The 25,893-nt window shown below is 39.6% G+C and overlaps 1 long non-coding RNA gene across 2 annotated transcripts in view; it reads right to left on the bottom strand.

Moving 5' to 3' along the window:
• Window positions 1–398: 398 nt before the first annotated feature.
• Window positions 399–25,893, bottom strand: part of LOC130297311 (uncharacterized) — a 152,118-nt gene continuing 126,623 nt past the window's right edge. Inside the window, exons 3-4 of one of the 2 annotated variants that reach the window (XR_008849476.1) lie at window positions 7,018–7,155; window positions 399–1,145 (exon numbers count right to left, since the gene is read on the bottom strand). This is a non-coding gene — a long non-coding RNA (uncharacterized LOC130297311). Of the gene's footprint in view, window positions 1,146–6,832; window positions 6,922–7,017; window positions 7,156–25,893 lie in introns of those variants that run through there. The other variant, XR_008849477.1, reaches the window with a different exon arrangement.

Here is a 25,893-nt window from a genome sequence, read left to right as displayed (position 1 = left end):
TGTAGTTTTGCAACAGCTGGAGGTATCCTGGTTGGGAAACACCGAGATAGATAGAACATAGATCAGTGTTTCCTATCCAGGGTGCCTCCAGCTGTTGCAAAACTACAAATCCCAGCATTACGGGACAGACTTTGGCTGTCCGGGCATGCTGGGAGTTGTAGTTTTGCAACAGCTGGAGGCATCCTGGTTGGAAAACACTGAGATAGATAGAACATAGATCAGTGTTTCCTATGCAGGGTGCCTCCAGCTGTTGCAAAACTACAAATCCCAGCATTCCTGGACAGCCTTTGGCTGTCCGGGCATGCTGGGAGTTGTCGTTTTGCAACAGCTGGAGGCATCCTGGTTGGGAAACACTGAGATAGATAGAACGTAGATCAGTGTTTCCTAACCAGGGTGCCTCCAGCTGTTACAAAACTACAAATCCCAGCATTACGGGCATGCTGGGAGTTGTCGTTTTGCAACAGCTGGAGCCACCCTGGTTGCATTTTATATAGCTGCAGAAATTTCTATCATTCACCCGAATGGAGTTTGGCAGAAATCCATGCAACCTATATCCGAAACTGGTGCAATTTCCTTATATTCCTATTTTTTAAATATCTGGACATTGTTGGGGACTTATGGGTATTTTTCGAAAAAGTGTACGAAAAGGGCCCTGCCCTATGGATGTTGTATAATCACCTGCCGTAACATAGCAAACTGTAAGGTGTATTGCCATATAGGGCTGGGGGGAGGAGGGGGGGGGCATTGTTGCAGAGGCTGAAGGGTTAATGCGTCCGATTTGGCAGGGACTGGGGAATCTGGAGCGGAATATGGTGGGAACTGCCATAGCGTATTACTGCTCCCTCATGCATGCGCCGAATAAATGGCTGGACTAATTAAACAACAAAAAAAAAATACAAAATGAAGAAATGTCCCTTTGAGAAGCCGGAATAGGACGGCCCTTGTCTACGGCTCTGCTAGGTAACCGGTCCGGCAGTCCTATGCAAAGTTCAGGGTTTACTCCATAAAAAACAAACAAAAAAAAGCATAAAAAGCATAGACAACCTGCCCCTCTACAAAAAACGAGGACACGTCCTGATGCCGCTCACCGGCCGGTGCAGAAGAGCTTACACTCTAATTTGTATCATCCGATTCTCCGCTGTCAGCTAAAAAAAATAATAATAATATAAAGAAATAAAAAAAATGCATAAAAAATAACAAAAATAATATACATAATAACTTTCAGCAATTTTTGATGTTACAGGTGTAAACGGCTGGTGCAGAAGAGGCGCGGGGTCTGTGGGATTCATGTAGATGTAGCAGAGCTGAGTTGGTCCCCGTCGCCCCGCTGCGTTATACGCGACAAGAATTCTATAAAATGATCATTTTATCGCGGCGCTAAAAAAAAAAAAGGTTCAACCGTCCTCAGATATAGGTGAAATGCGGGAGGAAAGGTTCAAGTGACAAACTCAGCTCTGCGAGATGTGCAGCTCTGAACGGCAGCGGCCTAGTGATCGTCCTGCTGATTCAGTACAATTAGGAGATTCGTGTGTGTGGAGAAGTATGTGCAGCCAGCGCAGAAATGGCCTGGTATTATTGTTATCAATGATAGATAGTGTCATGTGCTGTACATATATATAGTACATAGTATAGAAGAAATGATAGATACATAGATGTGAGATAGATATGAGATAGATAGATATGAGATAGATAGATATGAGAGATAGATAGATAGATAGATATGAGATAGATAGATAGATATGAAATAGATAGATATGAGATAGATAGATAGATAGATAGATATGAGATAGATAGATATGAGATAGATAGATAGATATGAGATAGATAGATATGAGATAGATAGATATGAGATAGATAGATAGATATGAGATAGATAGATAGATATGAGATAGATATGAGATAGATAGATAGATAGATATGAGATAGATAGATATGAGATAGATAGATATGAGATAGATATGAGATAGATAGATAGATATGAGATAGATATGAGATAGATAGATATGAGATAGATATGAGATAGATAGATATGAGATAGATAGATATGAGATAGATAGATAGATATGAGATAGATAGATAGATATGAGATAGATATGAGATAGATAGATAGATATGAGATAGATATGAGATAGATAGATAGATAGATAGATATGAGATAGATATGAGATAGATAGATAGATAGATATGAGATAAATAGATAGATAGATAGATAGATATGAGATGGATAGATATGAGATAGATAGATATGAGATAGATAGATATGAGATAGATAGATGTGAGATAGATAGATAGATATGAGAGAGAGAGAGATATGAGATAGATAGATATGAGATATATAGATAGATAGATAGATATGAGATAGATAGATAGATAGATAGATAGAGATAGATAGATATGGGATAGATAGATAGATATTAGATAGATATGAGATAGATAGATAGATATGAGATAGATATTAGATAGATAGATAGATATGAGATAGATATAAGATATATAGATAGATATGAGATAGATAGATAGATATGAGATAGATAGATAGATATGAGATAGATAGATATGAGAGAGATAGATAAATATGAGAGAGATAGATAGATAGATATGAGATAGATAGATATGAGAGAGATAGATAAATATGAGATAGATAGATAGATAGATATGAGATAGATATGAGATAGATAGATAGATATGAGATAGATAGATATGAGATAGATAGATATGAGATAGATATGAGATAGATAGATATGAGATAGATATGAGATAGATATGAGATAGATAGATGTGAGATAGATAGATATGAGATAGATAGATATGAGATAGATAGATATGAGATAGATAGATAGATATGAGATAGATAGATATGAAATAGATAGATAGATATGAGATAGATAGATATGAGATAGATAGATAGATATGAGATAGATATGAGATAGATTGATAGATATGAGATAGATAGATATGAGATAGATAGATAGATATGAGATAGATAGATATGAAATAGATAGATAGATATGAGATAGATAGATATGAGATAGATAGATAGATATGAGATAGATATGAGATAGATAGATAGATATGAGATAGATAGATATGAGATAGATAGATAGATATGAGATAGATAGATAGATAGATATGAGATAGATAGATATGAGAGAGATAGATAAATATGAGAGAGATAGATAGATATGAGATAGATAGATATGAGATAGATATGAGATAGATATGAGATAGATAGATGTGAGATAGATAGATATGAGATAGATAGATATGAAATAGATAGATAGATATGAGATAGATAGATATGAGATAGATAGATAGATATGAGATAGATATGAGATAGATAGTGTCATGTGCTGTACATATATATAGTACATAGTATAGAAGAAATGATAGATAGATAGATATGAGATAGATAGATAGATATGAGATGATAGATAGATATGAAATAGATAGATATGAGATAGATAGATATGAGATAGATAGATAGATATGAGATAGATAGATAGATAGATAGATATGAGATAGAAAGATATGTGATAGATAGATATGAGGTAGATAGATAGATAGATAGATAGATAGATAGATATGAGATAGATGTGAGATATGAGATAGATAGATATGAGATAGATAGATAGATATGAGATAGATAGATATGAGATAGATAGATAGATATGAGATAGAAAGATATGTGATAGATAGATATGAGGTAGATAGATAGATAGATAGATATGAGATAGATGTGAGATATGAGATAGATAGATATGAGATAGATAGATATGAGATAGATATATAGATAGATAGATATGAGATAGATAGATAGATAAATAGACAGATAGATATGAGATAGATAGATAGATAGATATGAGATAGACAGATATGAGATAGATAGATATGAGATAGATAGATAGATAGATAGATAAATAGACAGATAGATATGAGATAGATAGATAGATAGATATGAGATAGATAGATATGAGATAGATAGATATGAGATAGATAGATATGAGATAGATAGATAAATAGACAGATAGATAGATATGAGATAGATAAATAGACAGATAGATATGAGATAGATAGATAGATAGCAAAAATAGCGGAAGATCAGCACAACCAAAGGAAACAATAGTGGGTGCAACTAGTTGGCCCCGGTCAAAGGCCCAAATCCAGACAAAACAGCAGAAGATGGTCGCAGCGTCCAAAAAATAGTGAAAAATAATAAGGAGGTGATATGGAATAAAGCCACGTTAGTTTTTCTCACTATTTTTTGGAGTGCTGCCACTATCTTCTGCTGTTTTGTCTAGATAGATAGATAAATGTACATTGATTAAAAGGTAAAATCATAACTATAACAATAAATTCATCTTGTTTACAGAACAATTTATTATTTTTTTTTTCAAATTTCATTTTGTACTTTGCAAATAAAACTTCACATCGCATCGAATCATTTTCAGGAATAAAAACAATGAAATGATATCAGTTGTATAATGTGACAGGATCCTCCGCACCTTCACTGTCTGCACTTCACATTGTGAAAGCATTAAAAAAAACATATATATATATAGACGTTATCGCTCATCTTCAGGTCTGTGATTTTACATGGGACTGCAGGTAAAGCTACTACATGCTACCCCATAGAGTTCAATAGGAAGTGTTGATTTGTACCGCTCTAGTATATATGTTGTTTTCCCCCCTGTATTTGTAGTTTTTGTTTCTTTTTGCTGCCATTACTATGTATGTTTATCAGTGTTTCCCAACCAGGGTGCCTCCAGCTGTTGCAAAACTACAACTCCCAGCATGCTGGGAGTTGTAGTTTTGCAACAGCTGGAGGTTCACAGTTTGTAGCAGGGTGATCAGGGGAGTTGTATAACTCTGCATCTAATTATTGCATGCTGGGAGTTGTAGTTTTGCAACAGCTGGAGGTTCACAGTTTGTAGCAGGGGGATCAGGGGAGTTGTATAACTCTGCATCTAATTATTGCATTCTGGGAGTTGTAGTTTTGCAACAGCTGGAGGTTCACAGTTTGTAGCAGGGTGATCAGGGGAGTTGTGTAACTCTGCATCTAATTATTGCATGCTGGAAATTGTAGTTTTGCAACAGCTAGAGGTTCACAGTTTGTAGCAGGGTGATCAGGGGAGTTGTATAACTCTGCATCTAATTATTGTATGCTGGGAGTTGTAGTTTTGCAACAGCTGGAGGTTCACAGTTTGTAGCAGGGTGATCAGGGGAGTTGTATAACTCTGCATCTAATTACTGCATGCTGGGAGTTGTAGTTTTGCAACAGCTGGAGGTTCACAGTTTGTAGCAGGGTGATCAGGGGAGTTGTATAACTCTGCATCTAATTATTGCATGCTGGGAGTTGTAGTTTTGCAACAGCTGGAGGTTCACAGTTTGTAGCAGGGGGATCAGGGGAGTTGTATAACTCTGCATCTAATTATTGCATTCTGGGAGTTGTAGTTTTGCAACAGCTGGAGGTTCACAGTTTGTAGCAGGGTGATCAGGGGAGTTGTGTAACTCTGCATCTAATTATTGCATGCTGGAAATTGTAGTTTTGCAACAGCTAGAGGTTCACAGTTTGTAGCAGGGTGATCAGGGGAGTTGTATAACTCTGCATCTAATTATTGTATGCTGGGAGTTGTAGTTTTGCAACAGCTGGAGGTTCACAGTTTGTAGCAGGGTGATCAGGGGAGTTGTATAACTCTGCATATAATTACTGCATGCTGGGAGTTGTAGTTTTGCAACAGCTGGAGGTTCACAGTTTGTAGCAGGGTGATCAGGGGAGTTGTATAACTCTGAATCTAATTACTGCATGCTGGGAGTTGTAGTTTTGCAACAGCTGGAGGTTCACGGTTTGTAGCAGGGTGATCAGGGGAGTTGTATAACTCTGCATCTAATTACTGCATGCTGGGAGTTGTAGTTTTGCAACAGCTGGAGGCGCCCTGGTTGGGAAACACTGATGTATATGCTCGTTTATATTATGCCGGGTATTTACTATGTGAGCGCTGACTCTGTCTACCACCAGTAGGTCAGTAAGTGGTGAGAGCATTGGCCCAAATCTCTCCATAGAGAACGCCCGGGTTGGCACTTGCACAGAGGAAAAAGGAAGTCATCCAGATTTCTATGGAAAGAGCTAGAAGTAGGAATGAAATGACCTACAGGACGGGTTCTCCAGGAGCTGATAAGTCCTCGTGTATCGGGGTGTGGAAGACTTTCTACAGTTGCGGATCAGAGGAATGGCGGCCATTTTCTTCCTATATTCCACTCATTTTGTGGCAGACATCCGTACAGTAAGACGTTGGAGGAACTTCTACGTAGAGAACAGGGTGAATTTATTCTGTTTCAATTTTCAATAGAAAATGTTCTGTGTAAAAGAACTGAACGTATAACTGGGTAGAAACCGACGCGTTTCGCATGTAATTTTTTTGTTGCCCTTCCTTCAAAGTGTTAAGACGTAACGTCACACGCTGTTCCATATTATCCTCAGGGGTCGCTGCGTCTTACCTGTCTGTATACAGTCACCGGGCCCTCTCCGCGTCTTCTATATAAGCAGCTCATACATCTACATGACACGGTTTGGTTTCACCGTCCTGGATACGGAGCCTCTCCGCACTCTCTCAGGCTTACGTAACGTTCTATAAATGTTGATCTAGATAAAAGCTTTAGTGGTTGTTTACATCATTCGGAATCTTCATAAAGAAAGAGTTGATGAACCTTATGTGGAAAAATTGTATTAAAATATAATACGAAATGCACAGAATATGATTCGAAACGCATCGGTTTCTTTCATTCCTTTTTACTCTGTATTGTTTTATCCACACAACATGATTACAAGGTTTGAGCCAAATGAAGATTGGACCTGGTCTAGGGGCCTAGTCTTAGACCCCATTCATATTCTAACATGGAAAATTGTATTAAAATGATGAAAACCTGGCCAAAAAAGAGAGGATGAAAAAACACTGACGACAGAGGTATAATTCGAAATGCGTTGAATTCTCTAATTCCTTTTAATATTACTATACTTACTGTATGGTTTAATCCACACGACGTGTCTCCAAGTCAAGGTATAATCCAGATGAAGACTACTATAGATCGGACCTGGTCTAGGGGCCTCGGGTCAGGAGGCCAAGGATGAAGATGATCCCAGTCATATTCTTACATGGACTAAGAGAGGATGAAATAACACTGATATTAGAGGTATAGCTTGGAACGTGTTGAATTATCTATCTATCTATCTATCTATCTATCTATCTCATATCTATCTATCTATCCATCTCATATCTATCCATCTCATATCTATCTATCTCATATCTATCTCATATCTATCTATCTCATATCTATCTATCTATCTATCTCATATCTATCTATCTCATATCTATCTATCTATCTATCTATCTATCTCATATCTATCTATCTCATATCTATCTATCTCATAATCTCATATCTATCTATCACAAGGGCTGTTGTGCTGTTCTTTGGACTTTTGTATCTATCTCATATCTATCTATCTATCTCATATCTATAAATCTATCTCATATCTATCTCATATCTATCCATCTATCTCATATCTATGTCATATCTATCTATCTCATATCTATCTCATATCTATCTCATATCAATCTATCTATCTCATATCTATCTATCTATCTATGTCATATCTATGTGTCTATCTCATATCTATCTATCTCATATCTATCTATCTTTCTCATCTCTACCTATCTATCTATCTATCTCATATCTATCTATGTTTCTCATCTCTACCTATCTATCTATCTCTCATATCTATCTATTTCATATCTATCTATCTCATATCTATCCTCTATCCATCTATCTATCTATCTCACATCTATCTATCTATCTATCTATCTCATATCTATCTTCTATCTATCTCATATCTATCATCTATCTCATATCTATCTATTTATCTATCTCATATCTATCTATCTCATATCTATCTCATATCTATCTATTTATCTATCTCATATCTATCTATTTATCTATCTCATATCTATCTATCTATCTCATATCTATCTATCTCATATCTATCTATCTATCTATCTATCTCATATCTATCTATCTCATATCTATCTGTCTATCTCATATCTATCTATCTCATATCTATCTATCTATCTATCTCATATCTATCTATCTATCTCATATCTATCTATCTATCTATCTCATATCTATCTGTCTCCTATCTATCTCATCACAACGTGTTTCCAAGCCAATATATGAGCCCAGTAATGACTATAGCTTGAACCTGGCCGTGGGGGTCCTGGAGTTAGGAGGCCAAGGACAAGGATGACCTCAGTCGTAGCCGTTGGTTTTGGTTTGCTAGTCTTGTATAGAACACTATAGAAGACATTTCCTGCCATCAGGTCATCACTGGTGCTGGAAACAAGAGCGACTGATGGAATTTTAAGAGGAAGCACAAAATAGGAGTAAAGTGAAGACGTTTGATAGATGTCCTAAGTGCTTCCTGACACTGTACCTCCCCTGAAGCCTTCACGTTGGACGTCTATCACCGCTGTCTTGAGCATCGTGGCGCGCACACCGTAACATGAAGGCGTAGGACCACTCGGGGGTAAAGACCAACGTTGTGGTTTGGAAATTCTGGAGGAACCATAGCGCTAATGCACGTCGTGCTGAGTATCGTGTTTTCTGGCACGGAAGACGCGCTCGCTTCTGTTTAACCCTATCTAGACCCAAAAGAGTGTAGTCTAGAATGGACTATATTCTAGGGTGGCGGTCTCCAAACTGTGGACCTCTAGATGATGCAAAACTACAGCTCTCAGCATGCCCGGACAGCCAACGGCTGTCCGGGCATGCTGAGAGTTGTAGTCTTGCAACAGCTGGAGGTCCACAGTTTGGAGACCACTGTTGCAGAGGTAAGACGCGACACTTTCTTCGCATTTTCCAGGGCCTACATTTACAGAGCTCTCATTACGAGCAACTCGATCTATGCAGAACACGGTGGTTTGCCAAACCATGGAACGTAAGACGCGGCTCAGAAATATATATGTCATGTGTGGTATTACCGCAGTGTCTGGATCACACTGAGACAATAGTACAGGATGGAAGCAGAAACAACCACAATTACACTTGCAAGAACATTATATGAAATCTGAAGCTACCAGGAGACGCGTTTCCCATTAGACCGGTCAAGAGCTTCGGCGCTCGCAGTTAACCTCTTGATTGTACGTTATTATGTGTCCCGTGACACCATGCTTTTTATTTTTATTTTATTTTATTTTTATATTAAAATTTTTATTTCTGTATGTATTCATTTATTGTAATTCATTTATTTATGTATTTATTTTTATTTTATTTATTATTTATTTATTTTCATTGATTTATTTATTTTTATTCAACTCATTGATGTTTTTTTTTATTTGTTTATTTATTTATTTTTATTTGTTTATTTATTTACTTATTTTTTTTCTTCTTCATTTCATGTTTAAACATGTTTAATATTATTTGTTGCAAATTTGCTTTGGCGTGAAACGTGTCGTACTAGAGGAGAATCATTCCAACCCTTATTAGATAGTCACAGTCTCCCGTTCTGTGATGGTGCACAAGGCGACATTTTTATTGATTTCCAGCCAGACACGTATCATATGAAATGAATAAGGAATTCATCTTCATTTATTTATTTTATTTTATATTTATTTATTCATTTTATTTTATTTTATTTTATATTTTATTTATGTATTTATTGTTAACCTACTTCAATAATGTTCATCATAAAATTCCGCCGTACCAGTGTAATGATAACAGTTGTACCTGTGGTACTACATTAATAAGATAGGACCAATAAGGGATTTTTTTTATATCAGTAGAAAACAAAACTGAGATTTCTTTTATATATATATATATATATATATATATATATATATATATATATATATAAATAAAAAATAAATACATAAAAAAAATATATATATATATTTTTTTTATTTTTTATTTATTTATTTTTTATTTATATATATATATATATATATATATAGCAACAGGAGAATACAGCAGCGCACTGCTAGCACAAAGATATAGATAAAACATGAGTATATAGATACAACATGAAAAGCTATTCAGCTATAGGGCAAGAAATGGAAATATAAAATTGTGAAGTTATGAAATAGTGAGGTACTTAGCTTGCAATTTGGCGGCCAAATAGCTTGGACCATCCCACCGCGATAAGGTGACCTCATTGGGACGGACCCTACACTATGAAAATGCCTTTGTGTGAACAGTTCAGCAGGCATTGCAGGATCTGAAACATATATATTTATATATTTTTTTCATTTTTATTTAAATAATAGTAAAAAAAATGGGATAATAGAAATAAAATGGGGACATTTGTAAATATTTTATTTATTTATTTATTTTACAATAATCATATATGATCCATTGTAATTTTTCTTTAAATAATAGAAAAAAAATTGGGGACATTTTTTTAATTATTTATTTATTCTTTGTGCAATAATAAGATATAATCCATGGTAAAAAAAAAATTAATAATAGAAAGAAATTGGGAAATTTTTAACATTTTTTTTTTACAATAAGTAGATATGATAAATGGTAATTTTTTTTTTTAAGAATACAAAAAAATGTGACTTTTTTATTTTATTCTTTTTTTTTTATTCCACTATGATATTATTTGTATTGCTATGATTTACTGTTTCATTTTTAAGCCTTTTTATCCCATTTCGGATCATATTTTATAAAGCAAATATGAATATAATATTTTTTTAATCTAAAGCCAATATAGTGAAGATGTGGAAGAGACCAGACTTGTGACCCCGATAGAGATGGCTCCATAATGAGTGGTCATCTTTTGGTGTGTATTCATTTTCCATGTAGGATCCAGCACCCTCTGCACGCCCCGTCCCTCGCTCGTACGCACATGACCAGGTGCACAGCTTAAGTGTAATTAGTGAATCTTCCGCTCGTCCTCCGGAGAGTTCTGTGCTAGTGAGCTTCAAATAATCGCTGATAGCACTAAAAATTATGAAGTGCTAATACATTTCCACCAGGAGCCGAGCGAGAACCTATTAACTGTTTCCTGCTGTGAAATCCCAAGTCGGCTGTGAATAGTATGGAGAACATTGCAGACAAGCGGAACATTGAAGAACATTCCGGAGCTCGGGTCCAGCTGGTATTTTCTTTTCAACTATTCACATGTTTACAACACCGAGCAGGTAAGAACATCACTGTATACTCTGTATTGTATATTGCAGTGGAAAAATCATATCTATCTATCTATCTATCTATCTATCTATCTCATATCTATCTATCTCTCTCATATCTATCTATCTCTCTCATATCTATCTATCTCATATCTATCTCTCTATCTCATATCTATCTATCTATCTATCTATCTCATATCTATCTATCTATCTATCTCATATCTATCTATCTATCTCATATCTATCTATCTATCTCATATCTATCTATCTCATATCTATCTATCTCATATCTATCTATCTCATATCTATCCATCTATCTCATATCTATCTATCTCATATCTATCTATCTCATATCTATCTATCTATCTCTCTCATATCTATCTATCTCTCTCATATCTATCTATCTCTCTCATATCTATCTATCTATCTCATATCTATCTATCTCATATCTATCTATCTATCTATCTATCTCATATCTATCTATCTCATATCTATCTATCTCATATCTATCTATCTCATATCTATCTATCTCATATCTATCTATCTCATATCTATCTATCTAACTCATATCTATCCATCTCATATCTATCTATCCATCTCATATCTATCTATCTCATATCTATCTATCTCATATCTATCTATCTATCTATCTATCTCATATCTATCTATCTATCTATCTATCTCATATCTATCTATCTATCTATCTCATATCTATCTATCTATCTATCTATCTCACATCTATCTCATATCTATCTATCTCACATCTATCTATCTCACATCTATCTATCTCACATCTATCTATCTCATATCTATCTATCTCATATCTATCTATCTCATATCTATCTCATATCTATCTATCTCATATCTATCTATCTCATATCTATCTCATATCTATCTCTCTCACATCTATCTATCTCACATCTATCTATCTCATATCTATCCATCTCATATCTATATATCTATTTCATATCTATCTATCTCATATCTATTTATCTCATATCTATCTATCTCCTATCTATCTATCTATCTATCTCATATCTATCTATCTGCTATCTATCTATCTCCTATCTATCTATCTCATATCTATATTTATCTCATATCTATCTATCTCATATCTATCTATCTATCTATCTATCTATCTATCTATCTCATATCTATCTCATATCTATCTATCTATCTCATATCTATCAGTCTCATATCTATCTATCTCATATCTATCTATCTATCTATCTATCTCATATCTATCTATCTCATATCTATCTATCTATCTCATATCTATCTATCTATCTCTCTCATATCTATCTATCTATCTATCTATCTAAGATAGAAGAAATGACCCTCTGCTGCACAGCCTGTATAACAGTGCTTAATGTTGTGTGCCCTCAAAATAACTCAACACACAGTCATTATTGTCTAAACCTTGGCAACAAAATTGAGGACACCCCTAAGTGGAAATGTTCAAATTGGGCCCAGTCAGCCATTTTCCTTCCCTATTGTCATGTGACTAATTAGTGTTCCAAGGTCTCAGGTGTGAATGGGAAGCAGGTGTCTTAAATTTGGTGTTATCACTCTCACACTCTTTAATACTGGTCAATGGAAGTTCAACATGGCACCTCCTGGCTAAGAAGTTTCTGGGGATCTGAAAAATGGCCTAGGCTATAAAAAGATTGCCAAAACGCTAAAACTGAGCTGTACCACGTTGGGCAAGACCACGCAGTAGTTTCACAGGACAGATTCCACTTAGAACAGGCCTCGCCACGGTCAACCAACGAAACAAAGTGCACAGGCTCAGCGTCATATCCAGAGGTTGTCTTTGGGAATAGATGTGTGAGTCCTGCCAGCATTGCTGCAGAGGTTGAAGGGGTGGGAAGGTCAGCCTGTCAGTGCTCAGACTATACACCTCACACTGCATCAACTTGGTCTGCACGACTGTCATCCTAGAGATGAAGCACAAGAAAGCTGGCATACAGTTTGCTGAAGACAAGTAGACTAAAGACATGGATGACTGGAACAATGTCCTGTGGTCCCATGAGACCAAGATAACCCTATTTGGTTCAGATGGTGTCAGGCGTGTAGTGACAACCAGGTGAGGAGGACAAAGACAAGTGTGTTTTGCCTACAGACAAGCATGGTGGTGGGAGTATCATGGTCTGGGCCTACATGAGTGCTGCTGGTACTGGGGGCTACAGATCATTGAGGGAACCATGTGTGGTGGCCCAGCACAGAAATTGCACCCCTGTACCTTTCTGTCCTGTGTGGCGGACTCTATCTCAGTGTCCCCTGAGTCCAGCCTTATTGTATATATCTCAAATGGTTAATAAGTGCCTTATGTTATACATGAAAATCTCTTTATAATGTTCATACGCCTTTAAATGTTGTTACCAAGTCATGTAACCAGGGAAGGTGTCAGGTGACTAGTGTGGTGACCTATAGGACTCCTCCAAAGTGCTCCCATATAAACCAAGGGAGGAGCTAGTTCAGTCTCTTGAGCTTCTTGAGTACATGCTGAGGAACAGTCAAGACCTGAGAGTGTCTGGTCCCTGAGGAGACCCAAGGCCTAGTCACGCAGCCCCGCTTCCATCACCAAGTGCCCCACAGGGGAACGTTAAAGCTTGGTAAGCTCCACAAGGGGTGAAGTCTAGTCAGTCCTAGTCAAGTCAGTCAAGTCTGTCTAAATTCAGCGTGGGTCTGCAGCATTCTGTCCAAGTCCACTACTAGTCCCAGCGAGCCCGCAAGTCTCCTAAGTCACTGGTCATCTGTCATCCTCAGTAAAGCTGCCATTGTTCCCTAACTTGGCATCAGAGTCATTATTTGGGTGGTGCAGAGGTTAACCATGCCCTGGCATCACGAATACATCTGCCCCTAGGGTAATAACATCTGCCCTCATCACACCCTCACCTCATGAATGGCAACATGTATGGTGATATACTGAAGCAGAACCTGATCCCCCTCCCTTCAGAGACTGAGCCGCAGGGCAGTATTCACACATGATAACAACCCCAAACACCTCCAAGACGTCCACTGCCTTACTAATGGGAGCTGAGGGTAAAGGTGATGGACTGGCCAAGCATGTCTCCAGACCTAAACCCTGCTGAGCATCTGTGGTGCATCCTCAAAAGGAAAGAGGGGGGTTGGGGGGACAAGATCTCTAACATCCACCGGCTCCGTGATGTGATCATGGAGGAGTGGATGAGGACTGCAGGGGAACCTGTGAAGATCTGGTGAACTCCATGTCCAAGAGTCTTAAAGAGGTACTGTGGTTGAATTTTTTTTTTTTTTTAATCAACTGGTGACAGAAAAATATACAGATTTGTAAATTACTTCTATTAAAATCTTAATCCTTCCAGTACTTATCAGCTGCTGTATGCTCCACAGGAAGTTGTATGGTTCTTTCAAGTCTGACAACAGTGCTCTCTGCTGACATCTCTGTCCATGTCAGGAACTGTCCAGAGCAGGATAGGTTTGCTATGGGGGTTTGCTCATATTCTGGACAGTTCCTGACATGGACAGAGGTGTCAGCAGAGAGCACTGTGGTCAGACTGGAAAGAACTACACAACTTCCTCTGTAGTATACAGCAGCTGATAAGTACTGAAAGTTGTGGTGAGGGTGTGATGAGGAGCAGATGTTATTATTCTAGGGGCAGATGATATTAACCCCTTGTGTTCGTGATCCCAGGGCATGGTTTATCCTCTTTACCACCCAAATGTATACTGCTGGATCCTGGGCTAGGCATGGGGGGCAAATAATGACTGACGCCAAATTACGGAACAACAGAATCTTTACTGAGTCAGACAGATGTAACAGTCTATACAGCTTGGCTAGGCTCAAGGAGGTGTCCAGTGACTTCAGAGACCACAGGGCTTGCTGGGACTTATAGTGAACTTGGACAATTTGATGCAGGGCCACGCTGACTTGAGACAGACTTGACTTGCACTGACTTGACTGAGACTGACTATGACAGACTTCACCCCGTTTGTAGCTCAGCAGGTGTTGACTTTCACCAGTGGGGTAGTGAACATGTGGAGTCATGGCTACGTGGTAGACTTTGGGCCTTCCTAGGACACCAGACACTCTCTCAGGACCCGACCTCACTGTAGCTCAGCAAAGACTCAAAGAGTAAGAGGAAGCTCCACCCAGGACTTATATGGGGGAGACTCTGGAGGGGTCCCATAGGTCACATGGTCACTTGTACCTTTCCCTGGTTACAATCACATGACAATAATACTTAAAGGCATACAACAATATATGTATATTACACTAAATAACCTTTTGACAATTTGGGCCCAATTGGAAATTTCCACTTAGGGGTGTAGTCACTTTTGTTTCCAAGATTTAAACATTAATGGCTGTGTTGAGTTATTTTAAGGGGACACAATATTAAACACTGGTTATACAGGCTGTGGGAGATACTGTATCTATCAATCTATCTATTTATCTATCAATCTATCTATCTATTTACCTATCTATCTACCTATCTATCTTTCTGTCCATCATTTTACATTATAAAAGTATTTGGTGGCCCAGTACGGGAGATGTTACCCCGTACCCATGTGTCCTGTCCGGCAGCCTCCTTCAGTGTCCCCAGGGCCCCTTGCACCTGTTTCCCCCCTGTACATATGTTCTGCAGTGTATTGTATTATAAAATGTGTTGTATCTTTAAGAGTTATACCATGTGATATGTCATGTGAGATAAAGTCACAGCTTTATGAGTCAAGTCAAGTCAGTCCGTGGCCCTGGCTGAACTGTATAGACTTTACTATCTGTCTACCCTCAGTAAAGCTTCTGTTGTCTGTAACTTGGCGTCGGAGTCTTTATTGCCCCCGTGCCTAGCCCAGGATCCAGCGGCATACATTCAGGTGGTTTTAGGCTAAACCACGTACTGGCATCACGAATACAAGGGATTAATGCCATCTGCCCCTAGGGTAACAACATCTGCCCTCATCGCACCCCGCTACCACAATAATGTAATGAACCAACGGTTGTCCGGGCATGCTGGGAGTTGTAGTTTTGCAACAGCAGGAGGCACACCGTTCGGAAAACACTGGTCTATATGAACGATATACAGTAGCCGAGTATTACGTAGGAGAGATCCAGGTTGTGCAATAGCAGCATGATAAACAACAGCGCTGGGAGATAAACCTTTTAGGTTCACGGTGACTGAGTTGTTTGACTTTAGTAGAAAGAGTCTGACAGGTGTTGTGAAATGTTCACAGTTATGTGTTTTCTGACAACTAGTAGCGCAACGTGAAGATCCAGCGATCAGATAATAACAGAAAAAGAAAACTATCCTATAGGCATACAAGACATTTTTAAGGTCTGTCATGCCCAGGAAAGAGTGAGACCTACCGCTTGTCCCAACCCCTCCTTCCCTGCTCACTTGGATAATCCGTCCTAATCGGCAGCCCCCAACTGGAATGGTGGTCCCTACACTAATAGTCCGAATAGTCAGAAAAAAACAGGTCGGTAAAAAAAATCACAAAAATATAGACAGAACAATTTATTGGTCAAATCTAGAGAGTAGCGTGGTACAAAATCAGTAGACAAATGCAACGTCAGAATACAGGTGATGGGTCGAACCTAGACAGCGGTGAAGTGCAAACTCTGAAGACAAAAAAAAAGGGTCAAGGTGCAGGTAAAGGTCAGGTCATGGAAGGTCAGTACTAGGGATGAGCGAATCGAATCTGACGAATTCGAATTTGTTACGAATTTCAGGAAAAATTTGCTTTGCAACGAATCCGATCGCACAAATCGCTTCATTATACTCCATTTAGTGCGGTTCAGGCTCCAGGGCATTTAAAATGGCAGGGTCCGTATGTGAGGACATTGGGCAAGGAATCCTTGGAAGGCGGGAAGGGAAGTAGGCGGGATGACCCTGAATCACATGCAGCATGCAGCCTATCAGCAGCCAGCCACCCCTGTGATGTCACAGCCCTATATAACTGGCAGCCATCTTGTGGCCTGTCACTTAAGCGTTTTATTTCAGAGAGAGCGTTTCATTGCAGGGAGAGATAAAGCATTGTGTGCGCTGACAGCAGTGATTCACCACAAGCCCAAATCACTGCATAAAAGCACTGACAGAGAGAGAGAGAAAGTAGACTTTTGGATGTAATACACAGCGACTCCACTGCTGCAGTGGGGTATACAGCAACTCTAAAGCTCATAGGGGCCAGTTAGGCAGAGCCATTGTCACCTGCTATTAGTGCCTAATAATACTATACTGGGATGTACTACACAGCAATTCTGTACTGCAGCAGTTGGTTGCACAACAACTGTAAAGCTATCAGAGGCCAGTTAGGGTGAGCAAGAAAAGCCATAGTCACCTGATTACAGTGCCTAATACAGGTTGCGTAGTGGCAGTGTAAAAGGCCAGCCAAAGCTACCCATTTGTTTTTGTAGCCTCATACAGTTTGTAGGGGAGCGTATTGTCCACCTCTCATAAGTGTAAACTGTACGTACACCTACACCTTTATAAAGTATATTTTCCTGTTAAACTAATTTGGGCCTAGTTACTGTGAAAGGCCAGACAAAGCTACACACTTGTTTCTGTAGGCTAATACAGTTTTAAGCGTAGTGGAGCGCATTGTCCTCCTCTCACAAGTGTAACATATACGGGCTCGGCTACTGTATAAGTATGTCAGGCAGAGAAATGCCAATACGTGCACAGGGGAGTGGCAGAGGCCTAAATTCATTAGGCGCAGGCAGAGGTCGCAGCAGAGTAGGGGCGTGTGGCAGCAGGAGTCGCAGCGAGAGGTCTGAGCTCCCTGTGTCAGCTAGCAGTTGTGTCTCAACCAGCAGCTGTGATTGATTGGTTCACTCGGTCATCAGCTTCATCCCAAGTGACATCCGACACCCCCAGTCAACAGTCGGTGGGTTCCTCAGACTCAACCCTCAGTTGGCATGGCCCTCATGCTGCCGCTGCCACCTCCAGGCTCTGTCATTGCGCTGCCATATGGTCTCCTCATGCTGATGCCAGCTCCAGGCTGTCTTATTCTGTCACCATATGTTCTCCTCATGCAGCCGCCACCTCCAGGCTATGTCATTCATCCACTATATGGTCTCCTCATGCTTCCGCCACCTCCAGGCTGGGTCATTCAGCCACTATATGGTCTCCCCATGCTTCTGCCACCTCCAAGCTCTGTCATTCAGCCACTATATGGTCTCCTCATGCATCTGCCACCTCCATGCTGTGTCATTCAGCCACTATATGGTCTCCTCATGCTTCTGCCACCTCCAGGCTGTGTCATTCAGCCACTATATGGTCTCCTCATGCTTCCGCCACCTCCAGGCTGTGTCATTCAGCCACCATATGGTCTCCCCATGCTTCTGCCACCTCCAGGCTCTGTCATTCAGCCACTATATGGTCTCCTCATGCTTCTGCCATCTCCAGGCTGTGTCATTCAGCCACTATATGTCTCCTCGTGCTTCTGCCACCTCCAGGCTGTGTCATTCAGCCACTATATGGTCTTCTCATGCTTCTGCCACCTGTTTTAGCATGTCTGCCAGGGGAGACATGCTTGGCCAGTCCATCACTTTTACCCTCGGCTTCTTTAGCAAGACAGCGGTGGTCTTGGAGGAGTTTAGGGTCATTATCATGTATGAATACTGTCCTGCGGCCCCGCCTCTGAAGGGAGGGGATCATGCTCTTCTTGATTTGATTATTTTTTTTTTTTATTCCGCAGGAGTACCCCTTTAATAAAAATGTGCAGAAAATGGATAATTTGTGCTCCGTGCACAGTGGTCATGACTCTCTTTGCGTAGTCATGACCCTTTTCCTATAAGGAGCGACTGGGTGCTCCTCACCATAAACCGGTGCAGGCTGCGCAGTGCAGTGACACTAGTATCAGGATGATGACATCCTCAGTGTGTTCTTCACTTCTCACATCTTCATAAAAGAAAGGAAAAGCAATAGCTCTCTACCCTGTCATAGTATTCAACTGGATCTTCAGAATGACATTGCCTTTTTGTATTTCGCAGTTCTCTGCCAGGTTATCAGAATTTCTGGACTACCAGATACCAGATGAAAGGAATTTACAGTATCTGTCTTAATAAAAAAAAAATATATATATAGATAGGTACAATAAATAGATGGATACAATAAATAAATAAATGAATAGATTAGATAGATGTATAGATAGGTAAATATATATATATATATATATATATATATATATATATATATATATGAGATAGATATGAGATAGATAGATATATATGAGATAGATAGATATGAGATAGATGGATATGAGATAGATAGATATGAGATAGATATGAGATAGATAGATAGATAGATAGATATGAGATAGATAGATATGAGATAGATAGATAGATAGATATGAGATAGATAGATAGATATGAGATAGATAGATATGAGATAGATAGATATGAGATAGATAGATAGATATGAGATTGATAGATATGAGATACATGGATAGATAGATATGAGATTGATAGATACAGTATCTCCCACAGCCTGTATAACCAGTGTTTAATGTTGTGTCACCTCAAAATATGTCCCACACCTTACAAGCCTCATAACTGACTGCTCAGAGGCACATTCATAGTGTAGGGTCCGTCCCAATGAGGTCACCTTATCGTGGTGGGATGGTACAAACTATTTGGCCAAATGGTGAGCGAAGCACCTCAATTTTTCCTTTTTCATTATAGAAATATAGCATTTCATATTTCATATATATCATTTATATAGATATGAGATAGATAGATAGATATCAGATAGATAGATGATAGATAAATAACTTAGAAGAAACGGTAGCACTTGCAGACTAGTGGAAAACGGTGTAGAAGTTTATTCCAACTTTGACATCAAGGCAACGTTTCGGCTGCATGCAAGCAGACATTTTCAAGCTTGAAAATGGCTGCTTGCATGCAGCCGAAATGTTGCCTTGATGTCTAAGTTGGAATAAACTTCGACACCGTTTTCCACTAGTCTGCAAGTGCTACCGTTTCTTCTAAGTTATTGACGCTACGAGCTCCGTGACCTGGGCCTCATCTGTTTGCACCCACCTCACCATTGCTAGGAGTGCTGCCTCTTATTTTGTCTTCTAGATAGATAGATAGGTAGATAGATAGATATGAGATAGATATATATGAGATAGATAGATAGGTAGATAGATAGTTATGAGATAGATAGATAAGAGATAGATAGATAATGATAGATATGAGAGATAGATAGATTGATATGAGATAGATAGATATGAGATAGATAGATAGATAATGATAGATATGAGATAGATAGATAATGATAGATATGAGATAGATAGATAGATAGATAGATATGAGATAGATAGATAGATAGATAAGAGATAGATATATATGAGATAGATAGATAGATAATGATAGATATGAGATAGATATATATGAGATAGATAGATATATAGATAATGATAGATATGAGATAGATATATATGAGATAGATAGATATATAGATAATGATAGATATGAGATAGATATAGTGTAGAATCCCCAGAGGCAATGAAGTTTGTGAAGTATATTTGATAGTATTCTTAGGATACAGACCCTGACCCTGTAGACTCTCACAATGGGGGAGAAGGCAGCGTCTACTGTTCACATCATCAAAAGTGACGACTCTCTGAGGAAATATCCAGCAGCCTCCGTAGCGCTGTACACATCCATTCCTAATACTCCTGTCACATTAGACAGTTTACTTTATCCGTGACTCATGAAATAAACAGATTTGTGTCTTTTAGAGTAATTGTCTCTTATTGTCTATCGTCAATATCCTGGATTCATGTATTTACGGGCTATTGATTTTAACCCCCAAAAGACATTTTTGGGCTTCATGGCCCCAGAAATGATATGTTTTTGTCATCTTGGCATTCTCGATTTGCAGCATTATTTTCTCTAAATGAAGCAGTTTTGGCTACATATATCCCAGCATGTAAAGGGAATCTGTCATCTACAATTCTCATTCCAAAACTGCTGACACCGTTATATAGATGTTAGGACAAAGAGACACTGGGCACCTTACATATATCTGTCTGTGCTTCTAGAACATTGAAAAATTATGTTATTCTCTGGTGCCAAGTGTCAAAGAGGCGTTCCTAAAGAGCTGAGTGTGGAATGCCTCCTCGCTCCCCTCCCATACCTGTTTGATTGACAGTCAGCTGTAAGCCAAGCCCTGTTTTTAAGTATCACACCTGAGCACAAATGTATCCACCGAGCAATAACAAGATTTGGAAACAGGGCTTGGCTTAGCATTTAAAGGGAATCTCTCAGCTGCAATTCCTGCTCCAAACCTGTGCTAACACCGTTATATAGTTGTTAGTACAAAGAGACACATGGTACCTTTCATATATTTGTCTGGGCTTAGATAATGTAAAAAAAAAGATTTTATTCTTTGGTGCTAACAGTCAAACAGGCGTTCCCAAGCCCCTGAAGTGTTGAGGGTTGGCACTCCTCCTCGCTCCCCCTCCCCGTGCCTGCTTGAGTGACAGTCAGCTGGAAGCCGAGTCCTGTTTCCTTATACCTGTGCAAACTTTGTATTCATTGCGCAAGAACGAGATTGGAAAACAGGGCTCAGCTTCCAGCTGATTATCTTAGCATTTAAAGGAAATCTGGCAGCTGCAATTTACATTGACACTGTTATATAGCTATTAGGACCTCGATACCTTTTAATATATATATATATGTATTATCTGTCTGTGCTTTTATAACATAGAAAAATACTTTTATTCTCTGGTCAAGGAGTCAAAGAGGTGTTCCCAAGCCTTTTAAGTGCTAGGGCTGGAGCTCCTCAATACTCCCCCTCTCACCCCTTTCCCTGGTAGATTGACAGTCAGCTAAAAGCTGAGCCCTGTTTCCAAATCTCACACCTGTGTGCAATTTGTGTGCACAGAGAAGGAAACAGGATTTGAAAACAGGGCTCGGCTTCTAGCTGTCAGTCAAGCAAGGACAGGAATTAGAGGCAAGCAAGGAGGTGTACCAGCCTTCATCACTTCAGGGGCTTGGCAACCCCTCTTTGACTCTTTGCACCAGAAATTAAATGCTTTATTTCTACATTATAGAAGCATTATGAAAGCATCACATGTCTCCTTGCCCTAACAGTGATCTAACAGTTTTAGCAGTTCAGAATGAGCTTTGTAGATTTAAAGGGGTAAAAACTAAACTGGTCTTGTACACTCGCTCCCCCACCGGAATCACAAAGCTCCAATCCTGCTGCAGTCCTATCAGGTTCTACACATAGTATTCTACCATGTGCCAACCCCAAACCTGTAAGCCCCCATCTGACAAGGTCCTGTGTCTGAGGACCATCCCTTCGCTATGTATCATGTAGTCAGTGGTCCCTGATCTCACACTCATTACCATGGAGCTCGGGAGGAGAGATCTAGGTGGAAGTAGACAGAGATGGATCTCTCATGGTGTTCGGGGATGGCCGGGTGGCTATGGCTCGTGGTGCCCGCGCTGATTAATCTCTTTCATTAATAGTGGGGATCTTCTGAAAGTACCATAAGACCCTTCAGCTTAACATTTCCTGCCTATCATGTCATGAATATTCATAGCTCTTTGTCTTTGGTAAAAAAATATTCTGTCTGAGGTTGGCTTAATAAGACACCGGTGATTTGAGATAAAGTGCCAATAGGGTTGCCACCTTTCTTGCAAAAAAAAAAAATACCGGCCATTCTAATTTGCATAATTAATTATATATGCGTGACATCACAGGATACACATATATGGGGGAATTTTGTCCTCTTCTGACCCCTATGACCTTTTTATTTCACCTTATATGGCCTCTATGGCTAATTTTTTGTGCCCCGATCTGCTGTTTTTAACAGGACCATTTTTGTTTTGTTAAATTCGGGAGGTGCAGTCAGTTTCTAACTACAACTCCCAGCATGCCCTGATACAGCCTGTGGCTCAGCAGCTGCCCCAAACTAATACTACAACTCCCAACATGTTGGAATATATAGTAGTATATAGAAAGGGTCAATGTTTCCCAACCAGGGGTGCCTCCAGCTGTTGAAAAACTACAACTCCCAGCATGTCCTGATACAGCCTGTGGCTCAGAAACTGCCCCAAACAAAAACTAAAACTCCCAACATGCTGGAGTATATAGTATGGGTCAGTGTTTCCCAACCAGGGGTGCCTCCAGCTGTGGCAAAACTACAATTTCCAGCATGCCCGGACAGCCAACGGCTGTCCGGGCATGCTGGGAGTTGTAGTTTTGCAACAGCTGGAGGCGCTCTAGTTGGGAAACACTGGTATATGGTGCAACATTCTGGGAGTCGGAGGATTCGTTGGATAAATACCGGCCATTGCATAGCAGGTATTTTTAATATAAAAATACAGAGAGGATGGCCAAAATACCGGCCAGGTGGCAACCCTATGTGCCAACAATGCTCTCTCACGCCATTAGTTATGGAGGTGTGGTGGCCTAGTATGGGAGATGTTACCCCGTACCCTTGCTGTCTTGTCAGGCAGCCTCCTTCAGTGTCCCCAGGGCCCCTTGCACCTGTTTCCCCCCTGTACATATGTTCTGCAGTGTATTGTATTATAAAATGTCTTGTATCTTTAAGAGTTATGTCTTGTGATTGTTACCCAGGAGGTACCAGTGATCAGGTGACCCCAAGAGTGACCTATGGGCTCCCTGCTAGTCTCCCCCATATAAGCCCTGGGTGGAGCCACCATCAAGTCAAGTAAGATACAGTCACAGCTTTATGAGTCAAGTCAAGTCAGTCCCTGTCATCTGTCAGGTCAGCGTGGTCTGCATTCAATTTTCCAGTCCTACTACAAGTCCCAGCAAGTCCTTAAGGTCTCTGAGTCACTGATCACCTCCCTGGGCCCTGGCTGAACTGTAAAGACTTTACCATCTGTCTACCCTCAGTAAAGCTACCGTTATCCGTAACTTGGCGTCAGAGTCTTTATTGCCCCCGTGTCTAGTCCAGGATCCAGCAGTATACCTTCGGGTGGTTTTAGGCTAAACCACGCCCTGGCGTCACGAATACAAGGGATTAATGCCATCTGCCCCTAGGGTAACAACATCTGCCCTGCATCACACCCCGCTACCACAGAGGAAGCCTGGACTGGTCAGGACGTTGTCTTGTGCTCAGACAAGGAGTCCTGGAGAAGATCACAAGGAGAAGACAATGGGGGAGATTTATCAAAATCTGTGCAGAGAAAAAGTTGCCCAGTTGCCCATAGCAACCAATCAGATCGCTTCTTTCATTTTTTTAACAAGGCCTCTGCAAAATGAAAGAAGCAATCTGATTGGTTGCTATGGGCAACTCAGGAACTTTTCCTCTGGACAGGTTTTGATAAATCTCCCCCCAATGTTCTTAACCCCTTAACGACCACGGACGTAAATGTACATCCTGGTGCGGAGGTACTTTGCGCACCAGGACGTACATTTACGTCCTGTACATGACCATGAGCATCGGAGCAATGCTGGCGTCATGCACTGCAGGTCCCGGCTGCTACCAGCAGCTGGGAACCCGCCGGTAATGGCGGACATCAGCGATTGCGCCGATGTCCGCCATTAACCCCTCAGATTCCGTAATCAATACAGATAACGGCATCTGCAGCAATGCGCATGTTTACATGGATGATCGGATCCCCTGCTGAGCTGCCACGGGGATCCGATCATCTAAAATGGCGGATTGAGGTCCCCTCACCTGCCTCCGTCCATCTCCAGGGATCTTTTGCTCTGGTCTGAGATCGAGCAGACCAGAGCAGAAAATTGCCAATAATACTGATCAGTGCTATGTCCTATGCATAGCACTGAACAGTATTAGAAATCTAATGATTACTATAAATAGTCCTCTATGGGGACATAAAAAGTGTAAAAAAAAAGAAAAAGGTTAAAAAACGTAAAAAAAAAAAAAAAAAAATTTGGAAAATTTCCCTCCCCCAATAAAAATGTAAACCGTGCATTTTTCCTATTTTACCCCTAAAATCCGTTAAAAAAAAACTATTTATAAACATATTTGGTAAAAAAAAAAATTTTTTTTTTTTAAATGAGCAAACTTCAGCACAAAAAATACAGACAGACCAAGTGCTTTCTAGAAATAAGCATCTGGAAGCATCTGTCTGTGGCTTTCTCTTTTTTTTTTTATTGAAAATAAATGTATGCACAGCTGAGCTGAGTGTGCATGCAAATGGCGAAAACGGGGAGAATATGTGATGGCCAATTTATCATTCAGCTGACAGCTATTAAATGTACATAGACAGCTTTAGACTCTAAAATGGGTCTAAAGGGTGTTGCGTCATTTGTCAGCCTAATACAAGGGGAGACCTGTGGCCGACGAGTGATGGTTCCTTGACAGGTCAGAAAGAAGCGATTGGCCGATAAACAATGGATTGGTCATTCGCCAGCTGATCGCCAGCCCTGTTACACAGGGGGATATGGACAATAATCCCCCCTGTAATAGGGCCCTTACACCTCTGGATTTTGCACTGTTTTATGACTTTATACTCAGAATCTAAATTATCAGGTCCCAGTATTTACCTGGCTAACAACCAGTGGAATTTAGTCATAAACCATAAGTAGCAATGGGGTCAATATAATACTAACCACTAATAAACTAATAAATCTGACTAAAAAAAATAAGAAAGAGATTCTTAATTCCTCAGGGATCAAAGAGTGACCATAGTGTAAAGCCCCAGCCCCATGAAGTAATCGGGTCATAGGGCTATCATTGTTTGCTCTAAACCTAAGCAGATTGCCAATTGTAAAATGATATA

Source organism: Hyla sarda, chromosome 13, assembly GCF_029499605.1.
Source record: "Hyla sarda isolate aHylSar1 chromosome 13, aHylSar1.hap1, whole genome shotgun sequence".
Lineage (NCBI taxonomy): Eukaryota > Metazoa > Chordata > Amphibia > Anura > Hylidae > Hyla > Hyla sarda.
The sequence above is the reverse complement of the archived record's forward strand: the minus strand, read 5'-3'. Positions and strand labels throughout refer to the sequence as shown.